The sequence below is a fragment of the Trachemys scripta genome, chromosome 25 (assembly GCF_013100865.1).
Source record: "Trachemys scripta elegans isolate TJP31775 chromosome 25, CAS_Tse_1.0, whole genome shotgun sequence".
Taxonomy (NCBI): domain Eukaryota; kingdom Metazoa; phylum Chordata; order Testudines; family Emydidae; genus Trachemys; species Trachemys scripta.
This window is the reverse complement of record NC_048322.1, coordinates 2,056,724-2,072,117: the sequence shown is the minus strand read 5'-3', so window position 1 is coordinate 2,072,117 and position 15,394 is coordinate 2,056,724. Positions and strand designations below refer to the sequence as shown.

General features: G+C 52.2%; 1 non-coding gene across 1 annotated transcript; it reads right to left on the bottom strand.

The window, feature by feature from the left end:
* Positions 1 to 4,932: 4,932 nt before the first annotated feature.
* Positions 4,933 to 5,004, bottom strand: TRNAV-AAC. The gene has a single exon. It is a non-coding gene; the product is annotated as a tRNA-Val (tRNA).
* Positions 5,005 to 15,394: the final 10,390 nt, after the last annotated feature.

Sequence of the window (15,394 nt, the reverse complement as noted above, 5' to 3'; positions counted from 1 at the left end):
TGAGTTAGAAACATTTGTTTCTTTCAAGTAGATAGTGGGAAATGGGACATTAATTCAGACCCATGAGGGAAGGAAGAGGCTTCATGGCTTTTATTCCAAGGAAGGGAGAGAGGGAAAGTCCAAAGCTGCCTTTATTCCCAAGCTCAGATTTCAGATTTCTGCCCTGAGCCCCAGCGAGTCTAACGCCGGCCCTGCTTTCTGGTTTATTTTGGTGAGGCCCCCTGAAACCTGCTCGCTGCCCCCTGGTTGAGAACCACGGCCTTGGAACTTTGTTTAGAAAGAGGGAGCAAAGCTGCTGCCTTTCCTGATGGCTGAACTCAGACCCTTAGAGTGGGATATTCCTGCACTGCCAGCGACACCAGGGAAGCTCACTGAGCAGCTGCCTGTCCTCAGGAACAGTCTAAACCTGCAGGGCTCCAGGGGGCAATGAAGCAGCTGGGTCAGGCTGGGAACCTTGATTCCCAGAGAATTGTCCTGGCTCAGTTCTCAGCAGCAAAGAAGTCAATTCCCCACCCTGATGATTCAGCCTGGAGCTAAGTGCAGTGCTGGGGGCTTCTCCTTTCACTCCTGCTGGGGAGTGCTGAAGTCCCAGGGGGCATTTCTAGCAGAGCATTTGGAACTCAACTGGGGGAATCAGCCTTTCATTACAGAACGCTCACATTCAGACAACATCTTTATTTACAGTTTTTTATAATACGATATAATCCTTCAATCCTAGTGTCACCATCGATAACATGGCTTGTTCAGCCTGGTGGAATACTAAGGGTAAAACTAACCAGCTCTTCAAATCCAAGAGAATGGAGATAAATCACCTCTCAGAGTCAATGCGGGGTAATCAATAGGCAGACGGTGGGCCACATCGCTTTTCAATGGACCCCAAAATCTTTTTATTTACTTATTATTATCATCATTACTGTTATTTTTTATTATTATTTATGCTGGAGTCTGGACCTTAACTAGACCTTGACCAACAATTTTGGACCCTGACAAAAATTAATGGGTTACCCCTAAGAACGGGGTTGTGTTACATTCCTTATGTCCTCGCTCCATCTTGTGGCCATTTCCTTTCCCTTCTTTCAGTGAAAAGCTTTGGTATTTTGTGTAGAAACTTTGTGTAGAAATGGGAGAGACCCAGGAGCGGGAGCTGCCTGCATGTACCAAGCACCCACTAGATTAGAAGGTGACAAACAAACATCCTTAAGACGAGGCAGCCGTCCTGTCAAAAAAAATCATCTCCCTTCTTCACTTGAGTGATAGCCTGAATTGTTCCTTATCCGGGCAGAGCCCAAGGATTGGCATCAGCAACAAAACTATCTGTACGTAGCAGGAACCAATACAAAATGTGCTTTAAAAGGAGCTGTCTCCTTCCTTCTGGGGTAAAATTTGTCATTATGGTAATTGATTTTCATCTCTCTTGTCTGAGGGCAGAGATGAGGTTTGATCTATCTCAGGCTGGGATGTAGCACCCATGTCTCCATCTGTCAGTCACTCTGGGAACCTGTCTCTGGTCACAGCTGACAGGATGCCTCCAGACTCTCCAACCAGCTCCTTAGCTGGGGGGGGGGGGCGGGGGTGAGTCATTTGGTGAGCATAAGTGGCACATAGGAGAGGTACTTTTCCAGATGTATTGGTGGTATAGTGGTGTGCATAGCTTCCTTCCAAACAGTTGATCTGTGTTTGATTCCTGGTTAATCCAGGGATGTGATGTTTTCTCAGCTGGGAATTGATTTAATTTCAGCCACATTGTATCAGTTTAGCAATGGAATGAGAGAATTAATGTCCCAAATCCCAGCAGGTCAATAAACACACTGTGAAGGAAGAAAGGGGTGAGACTATATGGTGAGCTGTTGGAGTGATTCTTGTATTACGTTTGGTTTATTTTTAATTTTTTTCCCTTTACTTCCCTCTCCCTTTTAGACTCAGAGCCTTTAAGGTCAGAAGGGACCAGTGTGATCATCTGGTCCGACCTGCTGCACCTTGCAGGCCAAAAGACCCCACCCACCCACTTCTGTAATAGACCCCTAACAGGGCCAGATTAACTTTTTGTGGGCCCGGCGCCAAACATATTTGCGGGGCCCCCTGGGGATTGATTGTAAAAGGGGCTGGGGCAAAAGCACAGTGGGGCGGGGGCTAGGGTTGTTCCCTGGAGCAAGGGAGGGTCCGTGGTAAACTGCAAGCGCAGCAGGGCTGAGGAGGAGGTAAACAGGATCTTCACCCCTGCCCACATAGAGCAGGCACCTACCTGGTGGTAGCTCATTCTCTTGGTCTCTCTTTGCACTGAGCTGCCCCTCCTCCCACAGCAGCAGGACAGGTTCTCTTCCAGCCCTCTGGGGTGAGTGTTGGGAGTGGTAGGAGTGGAGGCTAATGTGGTTACTCCTATAATCAGACTTTTAGTTTCCAGTCAGCACTGCTAACCGGACACTCAGGTCCCATTTTCTACTGGAGTTTCCAGTCTAAAACTGGATACCTGGCAACAGGGCAGCCGGAAAAGCCTGAGGGGGGGGAGGGACAAGCAATAATTTTTAAGCAGGATGGGGAGGGGGAAGCAAGTGGTGGGTGCGCTAGGGAGTTGAGAGGAGCTAGTGGGCAGGGCCATGTTTGCTGTACTGCCCAGGTAGGTTGGAGACTGTGCAGATCAGCTGACACAGTATCCCCAGCCCAGGTGACGTGACAGCCAGTGGTGGATTTAGAGTTAGTGGGGCCTCCCTGCTCTGTACTCAGCTTCATTTTTGGGGCATCTCCTTGGGACTCAGCCAAGAAAAAGACCATTGTCTCTTATCCCCCCCGCCCCGTTCTTCATTCTTTTTTCTTCATCCTCCTATAAGTAATAGCAAGTAAATGAAAATAAAGTGAGATACCTTGATTGTTCTTGTGGTCTAACTTATTTTTCCACAGACCACTTGAAAATCACAGAGGCTCTTGATGGACCACTTAATGATCTTTCCAAATATTGTAAAAAAAACATTGGGGTGCAGGGTCTGGCCAGGAGCTAGGGTGAGGGAGGGGTCTCAGGGTTGGGTCATGAGGTTGGGGTGTGGAGCACTTACCTGGGGCAGCTCCTGTTTGGTGCGAGGGGTGCAGGTGGGAATGGAGGGTGCAGGAGCTCCCGTTTGGTGCTCTGGATGGGGGTGGGGATGTGGGGGGGGTGCAGGAGTCAGGGCATGGGGTGTGGGGGAAATGTGGGGGGATGCATGGGTCAGGCAGGGGGCTGGGAGTGTGTGAGGTGGGTGCAGGGGTCAGGGTGGGCACAGGGCTGGGGATGTGGACTGGGGTCGTGGGGGTGTTCACAGCAGGGGGCTGGAGGGGGTATGCCCCAATTCCAGCCCTTTCCCCAAGACCCTGCCCCCGTCTTGTCTTCTCCTCCTCCCCGGAGCGGGGAGCGCGCTGAAGCTCCGCTCTTCCCCCTCCCTCCTGGTGGCAAACAGATGATCAGCGGCAGGGAGGGGGGAGGGGCGGGAATGGAGCACGCTGAGGGAAGAGGCGAGGGAGGAGCCTGGCTGTGGGTGGAGGCTGCCCTGCTGCAGCAGGAGCCAGCAGTATCAAGCTTCTGCCCCCACAGGAGAGAGCGGGGGGCGGAGAAGAATGGGCTGGGGCCCCTTTGGACCATGGGCCTGGTGCCATGGTGCCATTGCGCCATGGTAAATCCGGTACTGGTGGGAGGGAAGGCAGCTCTGTGCACTGCCCCTACCCCAGGCAGCGCATGGAGCCCCTCTGATCCCCTCCCCCAATGGGTGTGCAGAGATGTGCCAGCAGCACCAAGGGGCTCCCTGCCCACTTTACCTCCATCCCTCTGTGCTGCTCCCAGAAGTGGCTGGCATGTCCCAGCATCCCCTGGGGCGGGGGGAGTCTCTCCATGCATGGCCCCTGCCCTGAGTACCAACTCCACAGCTCCCATTGGCCAGGAACTGCAGCCAATGGGAGCTCTGGGGGCAGCGCCTGCAGGCAGCGGCACATGGACACCCCCTGGCCCCGCCCACTGTGGAGCTGCTGCCGGAGGGTTGTGTGTACCGGTCACTTTGGGAGCTGCACTGCCCAGGGTAAGCGCCATCCCTCCTGCACGCCAAACCTCTCCCCCAGCGCAGAGCCTGCACCCCACACCCAAATTTCCTCCCATAGTTTTGCTTGTCATCCTTTCACCCAGAACCATCCTCCACCATTAATGTTACCTGAAATTGGGTCAGCTAGTAAGCTTAGGGAGGACTAATGACCCACCAGAGTTTGGCAGAAAGCAGCACATTTATTATATTGATAGCTACACTCAAAAGAAGGGGGGGAGGGTGTCACACTCACACTCCCATACCCACGCTCCCAGGACAGGCACAGCACTGGAAATGTCAGGATCCTTTAAGGTAAGTGTCCCACAGCACAGCGATGGATGGTGTGATGAAGGCATGTCTTCCCGAGGCACGATGGAATGCAATGCAGTGAACAACTGGCCAGGCGGTCCGGGCAAAGGGCCTTCACGGGAGGTACAAGCTTGTGAGTGCACTCCTGAGCACATGGCCCCTTCCCCTTTTAAGGACCTGCTCCTCATGGCCTGCGACTAGAGATGACTTGGCTGTTTTTGGTTGGTCACACTCCACCTCAGCCAGTGTCCATGCAGTGTCCATGCATTGGGTGTGTGAGTGCTGCCTAATTAGAGTCCCAGACACCTTGTCTACCTGGAAGCTCTTCTGATCTTCCAGCTGTTCAACCAGCCCATTCATCCCACAAGCATTCCAGGAGGGAGGAGGAGGGGGAAAGCCACTTCACAGGTATTCAGAGAGGGAGAGGAGACAAAAGCAGTGGGGGGGGAGGAGGATGTATAACAGATCTTTTGAGCGTACAGGTTATACATAGCATAGTTATACAGAGAATACAGATCTCTGCTGCTTCTACAATAGCAGGGACAGGCCAGTGGCAGCAGTAGGAGCTGGGAAAAATAACCCATCATGTTTCTGCCTGGTTTTGAACCAGGGATCTTTTGCGTGTTAGGCAAACGTATAACCACTACACTACAAAAACTCTGTCATAGGATTCTGCCCCTCCCTTCATAAGAACATAAGAATGGCCATACTGTGTCAGACCAAAGGTCCATCCAGCCCAGTGTCCCATCTGCCAACAGTGGCCAAAGCCAGGTGCTACAGAGGAAGTGAACCTAACAGGTAATGATCAAGTGATCTCTCTCCTGCCATCTATCTTCACCCTCTGACAAACAGAGGCTAGTGATACCATTTCTTACCCATCGTGGCTAATAGCCATTAATGGACTTAACCTCCATTAATTTATCTGAAAAAAGAATGAGGAGTGCTTGTGGCACCTTTTCTGGAAGATCACTAATGGATTGTAGTTTTCTCAGGAAGTCAGTGGTGTCTCGAAGATAGCTAGGAATACTGGTAGTGTAGGGCCTGAGGAGGGAGTCAACATAGCCAGACAATCCTGCTGTCAGGGTGCCAATGCCTGAGATGATGGGCATCCAGGATTTCCAGGTTTATGGATATTGGGTAGAGATAGAAAACCCCTGGTCAGGATTCTAGGAGTGTGTCTGTGCAGATTTGTTCTTGTGCTTTTTCAGGGAGTTTCTTGAGCAGATGGTGCAATTTCTTTTGGTAACCCTCAGTGGGATCAGAGGGTAATGGCTTGTAGAATGTGGTGTTAGAGAGCTGCCTAGCAGCCTCTCGTTCATATTTCGACCTATTCATGATGACGATAGCACCTCCTTTGTCAGCCTTTTTGGTTATGATGTCAGAGTTGTTTCTCAAATAAATTTGTTAGTCTCTAAAGTGCTACAAGTACTCCTCGTTCTTTTTGCTGATACAGACTAACATGGCTACCACTCTGAAACCTATTAATTTATCTAGTTCTCTTTTAAACCCTGCTATAGTCCTAGCCTTCACAACCTCCTCAGGCAAGTTCAACATGTTGACTGTGTGCTGTGTGAAAGAAGAACCTCCTTTTATTTGTTTTAAACTTGTTGCCCATTAATTTCATTTGGTGGCCCCTAGTTCTTATATTATGGGAACAAATAAATAACATTTCCTTATTCACTTTCTCCACACCACTCATTATTTTATATACCTTTATCATATCCCCCTTTAGTCTCCTCTTTTCCAATCTGAAAAGTCCTGGTCTCTTTAATCTCTCCTCATATGGGACCCGTTCCAAACCCCTAATCATTTTAGTTGCCCTCTGAACCTTTTCTAATGCCAGGATATCTTTTTTGAAATGAGGAGACCACACCTGTACGCAGTATTCAAGATGTGGGTGTACCATGGATTTATATAAAGGCAATAAAATATTCTCCATCTTATTCTCTATCCTTTTTTTAATGATTCCTAACATCCTGTTTGCTTTTTTGACTGCCACTGCACATTGTGTGGTCGTCTTCAGAGAACTATTCATGAGGACTCCAAGATCTCTTTCCTGATTTGTTGTAGCTAAATTAGCCCCCATCATATTGTATGTATAGTTGGGGTTATTTTTTCCAGTGTGCATTACTTGACAGTTATCCACATTAAATTTTATTTGCCATTTTGTTGCTCAATCACTTAGTTTTGTGAGATCTCTTTGAAGTTCTTTACAGTCTGCATTGGTCTTAACTATCTTGAGCAGTTTAGTATCGTCTGCAAACTTTGCCACCTCACTGTTTACCTATATCATTTACGAATAAGTTGAATAGGGTTGGTCCTAGGACTGACCATTGGGGAACGGCAAGAGAAGAAAGAAAGCTCAGGTGGGCCAACTCGGTGCATATGTCCAGCCTATTTTTTCTTGTTTGGGAGCCTGAAATGAGGGACTCGTGGCAGGTAAAGGCACTGCTGTGATTCCAGAAAACATCCCACCGCTGCACGCAAAGGGATGAAAGAGCCTGCCAAAACCTGGGATTGAACCAGAGACCTCTAGATCTTCAGTCTAATACTTTCCTGACTGAGCTACTTCAGCACCTGAAGAGCACTTTTTTTGGCCTCCTGCTTCTCTGTCTGGGATGTTTTTGTCAGCCATGGCACACAAAAAGGACATCATTGCGAACGCCCAGGAAGGCAAGATGAATTTTTGCCTGCCTTGGTCAGCTTGACTTGCTTCCTCACCCCATTCCTGCCTTAGATCCTGGGTTAACTGGTGGCTGAAGATGGTCTATTGTCTCAAGCGGTGCCAGAGCCTGACACAGTGCCCCTGGGCAGCCTTTGCTCTGCGCATGCCGGCCACGAACATTTGCAAATACTTTAAAGCTCCTGTCAGTAAGTTCTGGGGACAGTTGCTCACCTTCAGAGGAAGCTCCCTAAAATTGGCCTGTCTCACCCAGTGGTACATTAACCTCTGTTCAGACTGAGCCAAAAGGGGGCCTTCTCTGCTGTGGTCACCGCTGCTGTGAGGGCAGCCACTGTTGCGGATGAAGCCATCCTGCAAGCACCTTCCACCTAGCCACCCACTGAAAATCCTGTAGGATGTAAGGTGGGAGTAGAAGAACACTAGAGGGGCAGGGCTTCCTAATCTTCTCCCCCTTCAGCCACCATCGGCCTTCCCATACCCGGTGCTGCACCCAGTGGGATAAAAAAAATACAGCCAAATCCAAAGAGTCAGTTGCATTCTTTGTGGTTGCTCTGCCATTCCTCTTGTGCCTGACCTGACCTCCAGCTCAGCCACCCGCTGAAAATTGAAAAACGAAAAAGTAGAGCCATAAAAGGCATCAAAGCCCACCAGACCCAACCGCCCTTCTAATACTGCAGAAAAGCCACACTTCTCCTAACTAGGTAGAGACATCCTATTGCCCCACAAGAAGTGGAAGGCTATCATGTTCGGTCTCAGCAGCACTCGTGGAGCAGGGGGATATACATGATTGAGGAAATTCCCTGCAGCCAAAAGATAGGTCTTGAGCATTACAACCTTGTAGGTAATGACAAGGTCCAGTTACGCCACTGGCTGAGCCATTCCTCAGAGGCCAGCAACCGTTTTTCCCAGTTCGCATTCCCCACCTCATCCCCAACCGAATGCTAGAAGGCCCAGATCATCAACCTGCCCACTCTTGCAGCCCTCCTCTTCTGCCCTGACTGATAGGGAGGAATATTAAACCTCCCTCCCTTAGGCCCACCCTTCAGCATTCCTGGGGAATACCAACACCACCCATGTGATTTTGGGCCAGTAGGTCAACCAATAGGGCTGGCTCCTAGGCCAGGCTGCAGCCCAGCTTCAGGACTGAGAGGAAATGCAGCTCGCATCCTATCTACAGGACTCCAGGCATGGCCAGCCTTCTGGATCAAACGTCCTTTCTTGCGCTCAAGTCACAACAGCTAGCAGGCAAAAGACAGGCTACCATGTCATTTGAGAGAGCAAGATGAAGCTTTGGAAATCCCAGGATGGCTAGCTGGCAACCAAAGGACCCCGAGGTCACATTGAGACAAACTTTGATTGCAAGATTCAAAGCCCTGAGTGCCGGCCCTACACCATGGGACCAGCAGGGGAGCCCTTGATCTCTGTTGACTTCTGGCAAGGAGGACTCTGTGGGGACAATTTTATTCTGGCAGGGAGGACCCAGTGGGAACATGCCTCCCTGGCCAGCCCTGCATTTGCTCAAAAAGTCAGCACACAGCGCTTTGAGGCCTTTCTTCCTCCAGACTGCAAGGCCAGTGAACAGGTGAGGAAGTAGAGACCATGTCACCTGGTACAGGAATCCATCTTAAACCTGGGGCTTTTCCCCAGGAGAGACACAAAAGATTCCTGCCTTGTACCAAAGCTATATAAGGGGGTGGAAAAGAACAAAGGTGGCTGCAATCATGAGAGATCGTCTAGCTACCACCTGAGCTGGAACAAGGACTATACCACATGAAAAGATTGGGCCCAGACTAGAAATAAGTCTAGTCCATGAAAGAAGTTTATTGGAACATTTCTGAGGGTGAGATTTTATCGTATTGAGTTTCATACTGTATTAGGCTTAGACTTGCACGTTTTTGTTTTATTTTGCTCTATGGAGAATACAAACTCCATAGAGAAGGAAAAGTTAATGACTTAGAAAAGTCTCTGTGTGTGTGTGTGTGTTAGATGGGTGGGAGGGTGTCTAGAAACCACTCTCCTATAGTTTCTTTTCTCTGATTTCCATTAGAAAATCTGAAGCAGAGAGCAAAAACCATTGTCTTCTCTGATGCTTGAACTCTGAGGTTCTGAGGCTGCCAACTGCGCTAAGAAGGCTTGGAAAAACTTTTGGCTCAGTGCATATAGGACCCTCCTACAGCAGTGACTGGAGCAGGGAAGAAGCCAGGGGTGTTCTGGAAGAAGCAGGGAGATCTGGTGCCCAGAGGCCTGTCCTGGCAGGTTTCTCAGCAGCAAATGAATCAATTCACCCTGCCAGTGAACAATCTACTGGAACTAATGGCAGCATAGGGTGGATGTTTCACAGCTATGCACCCACTTCCACATTTTAGAACTTACTCTCCTTTTCCTGGTATGGCACTTTCCATGTGAATTAGGCAAAGCGAGTTGGGGAAACAACACAGGTAATAGAAACCAGTGTTCCAGGTAAGGCTTGAATACATAACGCCCACAGTATTCCTCTTTGAACTAACCAGTTGCACCACTGCAAGTGCTTTTTAGATGAAGTTGGGAAGTAGGCAGTTATCATTCTCTGTGGTTCACACCTTTGCCTGGTAATTGAAAGGCTGCTGGTTCAAACCTATCTCAAGATGCGGCTTTTCAGAGATGAGACTCCAGTACATTTTACCAGGAAGAAAATCTCCTCCATTCTGGTTTAGCCCCATTTGACTCCTTCAGCCCATCTTCTCTCTCCCCTCTGCCCCCCAGTCTCTTTCCTTCCTCATTGGGGCCATGCAGAGAGGAGACCCCTGTCAGTCCTGTCACAGAGAGTCTGAATCCCATAAAGGGAGGAAGGGAAGGGTCACTCTAAAACATTGATAATGGGGAGGGCAGGGGTGTGTGTGATTAGCGGGAGAAAGGATGGAGAACTAACAGTGGGGCCCAGAGAGATTCCCCCAGATTGGGGAGATCTCCTGCTGCCCACCATCAGCCAGCTGTGGGAAGAACAATTTGGGATTGCTTGGGGAAGCCACCTTTAAAAACACAAGTGTAACATGCTAATTACATTTTAATAAGACCAAAGCTTCCTCAAACCCAGTGTCACAATCACTGGAGTGACTTTATCCTGATATTTTACCGGCCACAGACACAAAGCAAGTCAAATTACAGTTTCCATTAGGCGTCAATGCACACACAAGAATCCAGAGGCTTTTAATTCCTTAGGTTCTGTTGCAATTTCATTTCTGTCCTGTTCCAAGATTTATCATTGTGCACATAACAAAATTCATCTGGTGGGGGTGGGGCCGAGGGGTTTGGAGTGTAGGAGGGGGCTATGGGCTGGGGCAGAGGGTTGGGATGCTGGGGCATGAGGGCTGTGGGTTGGGGGTGCGGGCTCTGAGGTGGGGCCAGGGATGAGGGGCTCAGGGCTGGGGCAGAGGGTTGGGTGCAGGAGATGGAGGCTCCGTCTGGGGGTGTGGACTCTGGGGTGGGTCCGGGGATGAGGAGTTTTGGGTGCAGAAGGGTGCTCCGGTGCTACGGCGCGGAGAGAGAACTCCCCCCAGCTCTCTCTCCCCACTGCAGCACCTGGGCTGTGGGGAGAGGTGCCTTTCCCCGCCGTAGCTCTGGGGCTGGGGCCGTGGGATAGGTGCCCCCCGGCCGCGGCAGGTCTGAGCTGGGACTGGGTTTGGGCTGCCCCCTCCCAGCCACGGCAGGTCCGGGGCCGAGTTGGTTCTGGGGTTACAGGTGGATGGTGTAAGGATTGTTGCTGTACTGCTACCTCTATTGTGGGCAGCAAGCGTCCATCTATAGAAGGGGCCCTATGACCCCTTTCACCAGCGCGAGTCGTTTAAAAATGGCTCACGGGTATCACTGTAGAGGTATGATTATGCCAGTAAGTTTCCCCGTGTAGACAAGCCCTTAGAGATGGCATGCTTCCGATGAGATGTTAAAGCAAGGTCTCTTCTGCCCATCTCTGAAGGCTGGCCAGGGAGAAGTGACCTTTTACATGGAGCTTTTCAAAAGAGATTAGAGGTTAGCCTGGTACTGTGGCAAATGCTCCCTCCCTGCAGGGTCGGTGCAAGCCAGCAGCCCGCAGGAAGCAATAATATTGCTACCAAACTAGAATAGGAGCCCCTGGGCCAGGGCTTCTCCAGCCTCTTCATTATGCAGATGGTGTGAAACTTCCTGGAGTGGATCATCTCCCCTGGCAACCCCCTACTGCTCCCCTGCTGCTTCGCTCCTTCATCTCTTGAGTGCCGTAGACCGCCAAGGGGGCTCAGCTGAGCCCATCTGACCGGCGCTGCTGCGGGGCAGTTCCTTGGCAGGGTGGGACACGTGCTTCTAAAGGCAGCTGAGTCGAGACAAACAAAGGACGTTGACCCTGGTTTAAGCTCCGTGACAGCGATGTGGAGAAGGTCTGTTGCTACCATAGTGCTCCTGGGTGCCATGCCCTGTCTCTGACCTGCGGCAAGTGTCTCTTTGTGCCTGGGTCTCGCTTTGTAAAAGAGATGTGATGTGTCACCTCAGCAAACAGGCGGGGCAGGGGCATTCACTAGTATAATTAGTGACACTTGCTGTGGATGGGTCTGTCTCCCTGTGAGTGCATTGATCAGAGAGGACCTTAAGCATAAGGGCAGCTTGGGGGCCCTGCACATGCTTACAACTTATGGGCCAGCTCGGTTCCCTTCCTTGGCAATGGGACCAGAGTCAGGGGCAAACTGAGGCCTAATCTCCTGCTCCAGCAATGGGGCTGCTGTTTGCAGCTGGAACCTCTCGGCCAAATGCAAAATCCAGATCCAGGGTTTGCCTGCCACTGTTTCTAACAGGACTGACCTGTCGCTGCTTATTAGGGGCTTGTCCCTTGGGAGAAGGACAGATTCCCATTGATGCTGGTGGATGCACGTTGGACGCATGGTGCAGATGGTGCTGAGCTCTGGGGCAGGGGAAGCAGAGGGAACAAGTCATCAGGAGCCCTGGCTGCATGACATCCTCCCCTTTCTCTACTGTCTGCGTCCCACCTCTGCCTGGGCTCGGCAGTTCCTTCCTTTGTCCGGTCACTGATCGAATGCAGGCGCTGAGCCCCCTCTGTCAGTCGTTCCTCGGCTCTTGTGACCCCTGAGTGCTGGGACATGGGGTACCAGTGATGCGAGGGAAGGAGAGAGGGCGTTGCCATGTGCTGACTAATAACGACACCACGATGTTCTGCTACACCAGGGGTGGGCAAACTTTTTGGCCCGAGGGCCACATCGGGGTTACAAAATGATATGGAGGGCTGGGTAGGGAAGGCTGTGCCTCCCCAAACAGCCTGGCCACCGCCCCCTATCCACCCCCTCCCACTTCCCACCCCCTGACTGCCCCCCTCAGAACTCTCCACCCATCCAACCCCCCCGATCCTTGTCCCCTGACCGCCCCCTCCCGGGACTCCCGCCCCCTATCCAACCCCCCTGCTTCCAGTCCCCTGACTGCCCCGCCCCCTATCCACACTCCCGCCCCCTGACAGGCCCCCTGGGACCCCACACCTATCCAACCCCCCGTTCCCCGTCCCCTGACCCCTATCCCCACCCCCTGAGACTCCCACACTTATCCAACCCCCCCAACACACACATGTTCCCCATCCCCTGACCGCCCCCCAGAACCTCTGCCCCATCCAACCGCCCCCTGCTCCCTGTCCCCTGACTTCCCCTCGGGATCCCCCGCCCCTTATCCAACCCCTGGCCCTGGCCTCCTTACCATGCTGCTCAGAGCAGCATGTCTGGACGCCACGGCGGTGTGGCTGTGGGGGTGGGGGGTCAATGGGGAAGGGACTGGGGGTAGCCTCCCTGGCCAGGAGCTCAAGGGCCGGGCAGGATGGTCCCGCGGGGTGTAGTTTGCCCACCTCTGTGCTACAGCCTTGGTGAGGGGCGGAACAATGGGCAGCTGCCATCGTTTGTCTGGGAAGGAACAAAGGGCTGCAGCATCCGCGTGAGTGGGTGAAACTCCTCGGGTGGTTAAAGGAGGCCTTAACCGCTGGCGCCCCCCCCACCCCCGGGTGTAATCTGCCAAAGCCATCTCCTTGCAATGCAGCAGTAGAGCAATTGTGAGCCTCTGCAGTAGAGCAGGAGTTAGACCTGCTTACACCACACTTCAATTTGGCCCGACCACTGAAGGAGCTCTAAGCGCTTCCAAAACACTAGTGAATTAAGCCTCACCGTGCCCCTACGTGGCAGGGGAGTATTGTTATCCCTGGGTCTCAGACGGGGAAACTGAGTCAGAGTGCGGCTACAGGACTTGCTTTGGGACATTCTGTGGTAGCGTGGGGAATAGAAGCCAGATCTCCTGAGCCCTAGTGCTGCGCTTGAGCCGCAAGGCCATCCTGTGCAGATCAGCTGACCGGCACAGACCTTGTGTGGTGGAGGGGAATCTCGGCCAGAGCAGCAGTGACCGTCGTGGGTCTGTGCGACCTGTGCAGCTGCACAAGGGCCTGTGCTGCTCGGGCCCCCGTTGCTCTCACGCAACTGCCTGGCCAGCCAGAACACTGTGCCCCAGGGCTGGAATCAAAACCTGCAGCACTGAGGGCAGGTCTACACTTCAAACGCTGCGTCGGCACAGCTGCGCCGCTGTAGCGCTTACGTGAAGACGCTCCTACACCGACAGGAGAGTTTCTCCCAGTGGCGTAGTTAATCCACCTCCCTGAGAGGCGGCGGCTATGTTGGCGGGAGAAGCTCTCCCATCGATATCGCGCTGTCTACACGAGGAGCTAGGTCAGTAGAAGTGCGTCACTCAGGGGGGTGGATTTTTCACATCCCTGAGCGATGTAGTGATACCGATACAGGTCTGTAGAGTAGATGTGGCCTGAGTCTGGGTCCTTCTCTTGGCCTGGCCCTGTCGGGACGTTGCTGAGAATCAGGATGATGAAGGCCTAACAGTGTCATGGTGGGTTCTGGGTCCCAGGAGCTGTGGGGGTGGCAGCCGTGATGGGGAATCTCGCCGTAATGAGGAATCTTGCTCCATTCCTGTTCTCCGGTCTCTCAGACAGCGGTTGTTGGCAGCCAGTTTCATCCTCTTGACTCTCCGCCCCCCATTCCTCCCAAAAGTGTTGGGTTTTTTTGAGGACCCCAGAAGGATGCAATGGGTAAACAGCCCTTCCCCTCATGAATTTGTTCACCAATTAGACCTAATTTCTGACACACCAATTTTGGTCCATTGATTTTCGGTCCAACCCTTCTCTTGGTTACAGGGCATGGCGTTAACACAGTCCCTGAGCTATATCAACAGTCCTTTTTGTTTGGACTCCTTTCCTCTCTGTGGCTTCCCTTTGCACCTTTCCCCATCAACATTTATTACCGTAGGTGTGGTGCTGTTGTAGGAACGTTCACTCCTTACAGCTGAGCTCACAGCTAGGCCCAATTAGTACCACGGGCTTGATCCCGGGAGCATCCTCCATGCTCCACAAGTCCTTGGGACTCGAGGGTGTTCAGCCTCACTCAGCAGTTGGAAGGAGGCTCAACCCCTGGCAATTAGCTGTGATTAACTCCCCAGCTCGAGCTTTGAGTGCCCAACGCTGCCCCACTCTGCAGTGTTTCTGGGGGGCAGTTTAATTAGAGGGGCGCACGCTTTGGTGCTGCTGTGGGATGAGTGTATTGCACACGCCAGGCGCTCCTGGCATCTCTCCATTCCCCTCCCCCAAGGCCCCTGTGTTCACACTTCCACCCCCCTTATTTCAGGGTTTCCCTTCACCTCCACTCACGCCAGGGGCTCACCTTTCCCCAGAGTCACTGTTCGGTTCGTTTGACTTTTACATCCTTTCCCGACATGCTGGGAAGGAGAGACCAGCTCCGGGCTGGGGAGCAGCTAGAACCGGAGCAGACTCACAGCGTGGCCCCTAAGCAAGCCGAAAGCTTTTCTGAAATCTCCGGAGGTTTGATCAGGTGGTTGGTTTGTTGCATTACAACAGTGCCTCGCGTGACAGTGTCCCGGGCAGGTTGTCTGCTGGGATTGAAGCTCTGAATCGAAGAGCGTCAGTCTCCACTGCTTGAGTGAAATGAACAGATCCGTTAGCAAAATGGCACCATCTGAAATCTCTGGGGCTGAGCCACTAGATAGGGGCAGAGAGCCACACATGGCATAGGTTAAATTGGGGCCCCGTGTAAGATCATGGCCCCGTTGTGCTCGGCGCTGTACAGACGCAGAACCAAGAAGGTGGTACCTGCCCCAGAGAGCTCTCCCACTTTAATGTTTAGTTTAACTAAATGATGGTGCCTGATTGACAGCCCTGGAGACTCATCCTTTGTCTGTCCACAGGACAGGCCTTGTGAAGGCAGCAACGGGACCAGCTCCTCCGCCCCACCTCACCAATGGGCTACCCACACTGCAGGCCTACTCGGTCTCTGGCCTCTCTGAGGGTGACTGCCCC